The following is an 8,752-nucleotide window of genomic DNA, read 5'->3' on the forward strand; positions in this document are numbered from 1 at the left end:
GCCGAAACCGGACGTGGTTCCTCCTGATGATGTCTTGAGCTAACTGGATCCACCAAGGGAAGGTATGTCGGAAGAAAGTAATTCAACAACGCGGGTTGATGAACCGTAAGACGTGTGGCCAGAACCTCCTGGAAAATAACCATAGCGAGGGACATTCCACAGTTGAATTAGAACCGTCACAAACAGTGAAAGAAGGCATGCACCCAACACCAGAGCTGAAGACACCTCCGAAAGGGAGTGGCCCCGCCACGTCAAAACGGTAGAGGAGTAGGGGCCGAAACCGGACGTGGTTCCTCCTGATGATGTCTTGAGATAACTGGATCCTATAAAGGAGCTGTTGTGGTAGCAGACCACGAAACATGGTTGAAATTCCTTCCTCAGTTTAAAATCACAAACTAAATATACATGATTTGATTTTTAAGTCAGCAGTTTATCAATACTTGATTTAATTTCCACACTTTTAAAGACCATATTGCGTCGTAGCAGTATGACCCTTTGTATCAAATCACTGATATTAAATTGAGAAATGCTACAATAAAATAATAGAGAAACGAAAAAACTCTATGCACTTAGAATCTACCGAGACTTGAACACGGATCGGTGGATTCAGAGTGCTAACCATTATACCATAGAACATTGAAGGTTCAGTCCTGAACATTTTACCTTGAAGTAAAATTCCGCACCGTGCTTTTGTCGTTCATATTATCAGTATGCACTGGAACAGAGAATTAGCAGAATCATTAGAGCGTTATAAAAATGCCATGCTGTATATTCTTCACCTATTTACGTTCATAGTTCAAATCCCATCGGAGTCAACTTTGCTTTTCATCCTTCCAACGTCGATAAAATGAATACGAAGTCGGTTTAACCGACTGTTTCCTTTCCATAAAATTCCTGGCATTTTGTTTTTAATGATTGCGGTATGTTCTATCCATCCAGGTACTCTTTCGATGCCTTCTCTTTGGGTTGACATATCTTGGTACGGTACTCTCCAATTATCGTCGGCCAATTTTTTTTTTTTTACTAAAGGCTTAGCCAATAAACAATTACACTCGAGAGACGGGTGTAAGTTGAACGGCAGACTTACAAAAAATTTTTAAAAACTCTACCTCATGGGGAAGGAAAGGGACAGGCGATTGAATGATTGTTTCCTTTTGTAAAAGAAGTATTTGTCAAAAACATTAATTCTTTACATTTTTGCACTCCAATTCCTTGCTTTTTTTCTGATAATTTTTTACTCGTAAAGAGCTAAGGGCAAAGACCGTATTCTTCCAATATTCTCTCAGTTCTGGAACAAAATTTTCCATTTTACCAATACTATCCAATTCCAGAACTGGGATGATATTGAAATTTAATTACATTTATAGGGATATGATCTCGTTAGAGACAAATACTAAATGTGTTTCCTTATTGAGTAAACCTTTAATGAAAGTATTCATCCTTAAACATGTAGTCCTATCATGGGTAAACAGCAGCTCGCGGGACTTTCTGTGTGTCTGCGCATGCCTAACGAAAAATTATCTTGAATCCTTTTAGTAGTGCGGCCCACCTGATGATCAGCCATGTCTCCTGCAGTTCGCTTCACGAGAAAGGTTGATCATGTCTGCTCTAGTCTTTATTTCTAAGGTAACATACAGTTAATACAGTGGAACCCGTTTATTATAATCAAGGAAAATGTTATTTACCGGTTACTGGCTTTAAAATTGACGGTTCCCAAACTTTACATTTAAAATTAATTGCAATTTATCCGCTTACTGGACTCAAAGCTTGCGATATTGTTATACAACTAACTCTTCATATGAACCGCTTCGCGATCACTACGACAAATATATTGCTTCCAATCAGTACGGGGATCAAAACAAAATTGCGCTACCTACGGAGACATAGTAATCGTATCTCGGTGGTGATGGTGGTTGATAGCAGAAGTGGTGGTAGTGGTGATATAGTCGTATGTTGGTATTGCATATTACCAAATAAATCTGTTATCAGGTAAAAATTGAAATGTTTCATGCAAAATCGTGCCACCCGACTTGACCTTCACGTTCTCATCTCCACCTTACCCAAGTTCCCATAAAAATGACATCCGCTCTCAAATTTCCTGTGTTTTGCATTAAGAAATTTCGTCAGAATTCATTAGAAGTCATGTGACACACCCAGAATTTAATGCACGTGTCAAGAGGTTGGCAATCTTTTATGAAGGCGGACCGAATAGGAAATACTTTTAATGCCTTGCTAGCCAAGACGAGTAAATTTGAAATCGTGACCCTACTAGGTAATGGATTGTTTGTTTGTTCGCTTGTGTGTGTGTGCGTGCGTGTGTGCGCGTGTATGTATGCGTGCGCGTGTGTGTACGCGTGAGTGTGTGCGTGTGTGCGCGTGTGTGTATGCGTGAGTGTGTGTGTGTGCGTCTGTGCGCACGTGCATGTATGTGTGTCAGTGTGTGCGTCTGTATAATTTGAAATGTTTTTCATCATAAGCGTTTAACGTACAATAAAAATTCTTTTCCACAGTGCTGTGTGGAAACCGGCACGCCAAAGAATAGACCCAGCATTTCCTCTGCGTGTCATAAAGGGCAACTAAAAGGGGTTGAGGTAGGATTTGCACTCCACCGTCATAAAACTTTCACCAGCAACGACTACCTAAACAAACCCATGAATTGGAGAGTTGTCGCCTGAGTGGTGCAACGGTGTCATCCGTCCGAAGTAGGGAATCACCAACGAATGGTGAATGCTGTTACAGCGCACAGCGCACACCTCCATACACCTAACAATACCACAGTGAAGGATAACCCAAAGAACAAGCTTTTTCTTAACAACATAATATTTAAAAGATATTTCTTTCGCTAAGCCACAAAGGATCCAAAGATTCAACACAAAATTATTAACATGTAACAAACACGGTAGTGAAAATAGCACAATTCTAGTATGATAATATCTTGAGGGGAGCATGTATTTTGTTATTTGTTTTAATTTCAATATATAATGTCATAAATTTTTTTTTTTAAAAACACTATTAATATCTGGTTTCACTTTTCAGTTCAGATAACTTTGTGGTGCAATGTAAATATATATATATATATATCTTTCATTTCCCGAGAGTCCAGTAACACAATCTGTATCACGTCATCGCGTTGTTGTTTTTTGTTGTTGTTTTTTGTTGTTGTTTTTCTTTTTTGAACCTATATATGTGTGTGTGTGTGTGTGTGTGTGTGTGTGTCTGGACAAACGATGCAGCGGGTTTGATCTGGACCGCAAGCCATTGTTTACCGATCTCTGCTATGGACAATAACGTAATTTGCTTAGTACCCAGCGCCAGTCCTTCATTTTAATAACTATGCTTCTAACAATAAGCATAAGGGCAGAAATTTGGTTAGGGGAAGGTTTAGTCGATTGACTCAACCTCAATAGTTCACTAATACTTGATTTTATCGAACCAGAATAGATGAAAGGCTATGCCAAGGTCAGTCTTTTTTTTTTCTCCCTTTCCTGCTTCAGGGTTTGATAAAATAAAGTACTAATGAAGTACTGTAGTCTAATTTCTTCCCCCGCAAATTTTTGGTCTTATGTCTACGTTAGAAGCAAATGACAACTCCACGAAGCAGTGGTTTCAAGCAAGCAAAAAGTTCTATGGTGAAATGGCTAGAACTTTGGACTCTGAATCCAATGTTCTGGTCTCAAATATCGGTAGGACCTACGGAGTTAACTTGCTTTCTCTTTAAGTATCTGTCGTTTATATAATTACTAATGCATGACGTTGTTCTGCGCCTGAAATAGTTAATACTTTGTTTCATTGAAATATAAGTATAAATGCAAGACAGAATTAATAAAAAGGAGGTAAATCAATATTAAAATAAAGAAACATTTAATTAATCAAAATACTTTGCTGGTCATTTTGCTTGTCACGCTGAGCTAAGCTTAATCATTAAGCGGGCCCTGCTGAGTATGAAGTTTATAAAATTGTGCATAAAGTATATAAAGTGTACATATAAAGTACATTAAGTAAACATCGTGTTTCAATTTCCTTCACTTTTCACTGATTAGCAGATGAGCAGCTATCTTTTTATACAGGCACAGCACAAACTACGCTTTCAGGTTTTTTGGATAAAGTTTTCAGAAATAACCCAACAACTTTACCATTAATTCCGTGAAATATTCACAGATCTCGTTAGTTCTTATGAATATGACAATACTGTCTGGCTTTCAGCATGTATTTACAAACATAAACACACAAATTTCTTAACGCGATCGTTAAAAACATTTAGTCCAATAATAAAGCTACCTCTTTCGAAAATAAGAAATTCCTTATTTTCAATGTGTGTATCTTAATAAGTTGTCATAACTGCAGAAGTTTGTCTCACTCACCCGACTCTGTTACTGCATAACTTACTGGAAAATGTTTTTTTTTAAATTTTCATATGAAATTTTCTACAATTAGGCGCAGGCATCACTGTGTGGTAAGAAGTTTGCTTACCAACCACATGGTTCCGGTTTCAGTCCCACTGCGTGGTACCTCAGACAAGTGTCTTCTACTATAGCCTCGGGCCGACCAAAGCCTTGGAGGGATTTGGTAGACGAAAACTGAAAAAAAGCCTGCCGTATATGTGTGTGTGCTTGCGTGTTTGTGTGTATGTTTTTGTGTTTGTGTGTGTGTGTGTGTGTGTGTGTGTGTGTATGTGTGTGTATGTGTGTGTGTGTGTGTGTGTGTGTGTGTGTGTGTGTGTGTGTGTGTGTGTGTGTGTGTGTGTGTGTGTGTGTGTGTGTGTGTGATCACCGCTTGACAACTGGTGTTAGTGTGTTTACGTTCCCGTAAGTTAGCGGTTCGGTAAAAGAACCGATAGAACAAGTACTAAACTTAAAGCAACAAGTCCTGAGATCGATTTCTTCGACTAAAACCCTTCAAGGCGATGCTCGAACATGGCTGCAGTCAACTGACAAACAAGTAAACGATTACGGGTGTGTGGGGGGGAGTGTGTCTTTATGTCTGTTTGTTCCCCATCACCGCTTTGACAACCGGTGTTGGTGTGTTTACGTCACCGTAACCTAGCAGTTCACCAAAAGAGGCCGATAGAATAAGTACCAGACTTTAAAGGAAAAAGGCTTACAGTTTGGCTCACAGATGTTTTAATTATTTTTTTTAACTAAACAGATTGAAACTTCATACACTGGTGAAATGTCTCACGCAAAACACGGATTACTTTGAACATTTTTGACAAAATTTAGTATTTTAGAAGTTATTTCATGTTAAAGTTGTCGTATCTGGGTAATTTCAACCAATCAACGACGTGTATTCAGTTGAAGAAAGCTATTGCTGTTTGCGATAGTAAGATAGTGAGACATTCCACCAGTATACGAAATTTCAAACTGTTTAGTTTTAAAAAAATGTAATTAAAAAATCTGTGAGCCAAACTGAACAAATTCGGGAAAAGGGACTGGGGTCGATTCGTTCGACTAAGATCCTTCAAGGTGCCCCAGCATGGCTGCAGTCTAATGACTGAAACAAGCAAAAGATAAACGATAAAAGACAACTAATTCCTGAAGGGTAAGTGTGGAGAATAGACCTTTTTTTTTTTTTTGAACACCATTGTAATCTACATCATCAAATTGTATGAAGAAACAAAGTCCAGATGCACGAAATAACCCCACCAGCATTTTTTCACATTAAATTCAGATATAATCTTAATTTTAATCTACATCATATGAAAGGTATTTGTGTGAAAATTTCATTAAAATATACCCATTTTACTCTAAGTTGTGTGAAAACAAAATCGCAGTTTGTGAATAATTCGAAACTCCTTTCATCCATCCTGAAAAAGTTTTACTTTCCATTGACACAGTCTGAAACGTATATGTAGAAAATTTCATTAAAAAATATCGATTTTTCAGACGGTTATGAGAAAGCAAAGTCAGCGGGGGCACGTTTCTATAGTTATGTCAATAAATTAGCTAAATGTCTGATGAACCTGTTGAGAAATGAATATTTCTGTACATACATACACGCATAAATACGTGCATACATACATACATACAGACAGACAGACAGACAGTACAACTGTCATATTCGTATACATATGCACTTGTGGGCACATACATATATGCATACATAAGGAAAAGAGAGAGAGAGAGAGAGAGAGAGAGAGAGAGAGAGAGAGAGAGAGAGCGGAAAGAGACAGAGAGAGTGGAAAGATTTGCGAACCAAGCCTGAAGTTAAGTGGAAGACGGACAGATTTCACGAATCAAAATTTTCTTTGCTTTATAAAACACCGTGGCTCAAAGTTTAATTTCAAGATAAAATGTTGCCAACTGATAATGTGAGGTTCTATGGTGTAATGGTTAGCACTCTGGACTTTGAATCCAGCGATCCGAGTTCAAGTCTCGGCAGAACCTTGTAAACTAAATTTTTTTTATTTTTACGCATCTGTCATTATTATCAAAACGTGTTACACTGATTTTCAACTAACAATAATTTCTTTGATGTTTTAGTATGTCAAATATTGTCATAATCATAAAGTCTCTATATCTATCTCTTCCTCCGAAGGAGAGCAAGTATCCGAAATGTTACACTTCTTTCTTCCTCGTATCATAAATTAAATTCCCTTGTTTGAACACTCTTTATTACTTTATGCCAACACACAACATCATTAATTTCTCGATGTTTACTGTTTCCCAGTTGTGAGTAAAGCAAATTGCTAGACATATGATTATTTGTCAATGACATCACGCTATGACTTGCATAAGAATTGTTCTGCTAATGTTTTTTTTTTGCGTGAGATTGATTAAACGAAAAAGATTAGTGATATGAAATAGAACTAGCAATTGAAACTGCATCACAAACTAAAGTCCACTTTAAGCTGGCTCTTGATGTTCTGTGCTCAAATCTCTCCAAAATTAACTTTGTTTCTCGTTTAGTAGGAGTCGGCAGAATCGTTAGCACACCGAGCTTAGCAGCATTTTGTCCGTCTTCATGTTCTGAGCTCAAATACCGCCGAGATCAACTTTGCCTTTCATCCCTTCGGGATCGATAAAATAACTACCAGTTGAGTTCTGGGTTCATTATAATCAATTTACTCCCTCTCTCGAAATTGCTGACCTTGTGTCAAAATTTGAAACCAGTATTCCTGTGAAATATCATAGATATGATTGGAACTTTAATTGAAAACTATGACTACGTCTTGTTTTATATTGGTTTCCTCTGGAGGAAGGGATATTGTCCATAGTTTTACAAGTTTCTCCAGACTAATGAAAATTGCTGATCAAAAAGAATAAAAATATGGGCAAAGATGGAACTTCAGAATTCCAGATGGTTGAACTTCTAAGAAGAAAGGTCTAGGAATAAATGCTTGTGATGTTACAAGCCTTTAACCATTGAAATTTTTGATACTTTCACACAATTAAATCTATCCACTCTCTACAACACCGTCATGTTTTTTTATGGTGAGGAATAATTAAAAAGAAAAGAATTTAATGAAAGAAAACAATGATGAAATTATGAATATTTGCTGGGGTTTTTTTTTTCTTTTTTCGTTGGACCGTAATGGAAAAAAATAAAATGAACATTTCTCCCAGTCGTTTGAAGATTTATATTTATATACAATTAGAATAATAATGTTATTGCCATAATCATAGGTCTTGTTTTCGATCGCTAGAAATAACAGCTGAAAGGCGGCGAGCTGGCAGACACGTTAGCACGCCGGGCGAAATACTTAGCGGTATTTCGTCTGTCTTTACGATCTGAGTTCGAATTCCGCCGAGGTCGACTTTGCCCTTCATCATTTCGGGGTCGATAAATTAAGTACCAGTTACGCACTGGGGTCGATGTAATCGACTTAATCCCTTTGTCTGTCCTTGTTTGTCCCCTCTATGTTTAGCCCCTTGTGGGCAGTACAGAAATAAGAAATAACAGCTGAAATGAAGCGAAAACACATGAATTGTCAATAAAAGAAAACAATGATGAAATAAAACAATGTAAGAAAATGAATTTTTTCAACTTTTTTTTTTACACAGAATGTAATGACAGATTTTTTTTTCCTGATTTTTAAAATGAGATGCAATAAAAGAAATGGGACTGAGCTATACACTCCGGTATCTTTTCATATAGATCACATCTTTTGTACTTGCGGCGTCAAAAACTCGCAGAGATACGAGTCCACTGTAGAACGGTGAGTATCACAGCATCGCCGTTTATTCCCTCGCTTAAGTGCTTTCTCCTTTTTGAGTATGGATCCCGTCTTGCGAGTTTACAAACTCAGTATAGTAGCTCACCATTCTATGGCAAAATTGGTACCCTGTGTAGTGGATATGTATCCTGTCGTAGTGAGTTGGTCTGTTGGGTTTGAATAAACTGCAGAGACTCGGTAATCGAAGTATAATTTCATTTATTTAGCATAAATGATACAGCGTTGATCGGACATCGAAACATATCACTACATTACAAACGTGTATAACTAGCTACGAGTTATATGCGGAGAAAGCATGTATTTGGTTCAGCTTGATTGATTGCAGTGAAAACCGCTGTTAGTACATGCGAGTATCTTGGCTGAGTTGATAGCAGTTAAAACCGCTTTTCGTACGTTCGAGTCAGAAACTAGATTCAGACTGCCCATCTATTGTTCCCGGTGTTGTATTTATAGTTAGCAGCATGGTAGACGATTTATTTTTAGCTACGGTGAAATTCTGCTGCTGATTTACAAAAAGGGCGTCAATTTGAGGTTTTCACTAAGGGAGCTGTCAATCTATTTTTAGCTATGATGAAATCT

At 37.5% G+C, this 8,752-nt stretch overlaps 1 non-coding gene across 1 annotated transcript; it reads left to right on the forward strand.

The window, feature by feature from the left end:
* The first annotated feature begins 6,311 nt into the window (after positions 1-6,311).
* On the forward strand, positions 6,312-6,383 carry Trnaq-uug (transfer RNA glutamine (anticodon UUG)). The gene has a single exon. It is a non-coding gene; the product is annotated as a tRNA-Gln (tRNA).
* Positions 6,384-8,752: the final 2,369 nt, after the last annotated feature.

Source organism: Octopus bimaculoides, chromosome 1 (assembly GCF_001194135.2).
Source record: "Octopus bimaculoides isolate UCB-OBI-ISO-001 chromosome 1, ASM119413v2, whole genome shotgun sequence".
NCBI classification, from domain to species: domain Eukaryota; kingdom Metazoa; phylum Mollusca; class Cephalopoda; order Octopoda; family Octopodidae; genus Octopus; species Octopus bimaculoides.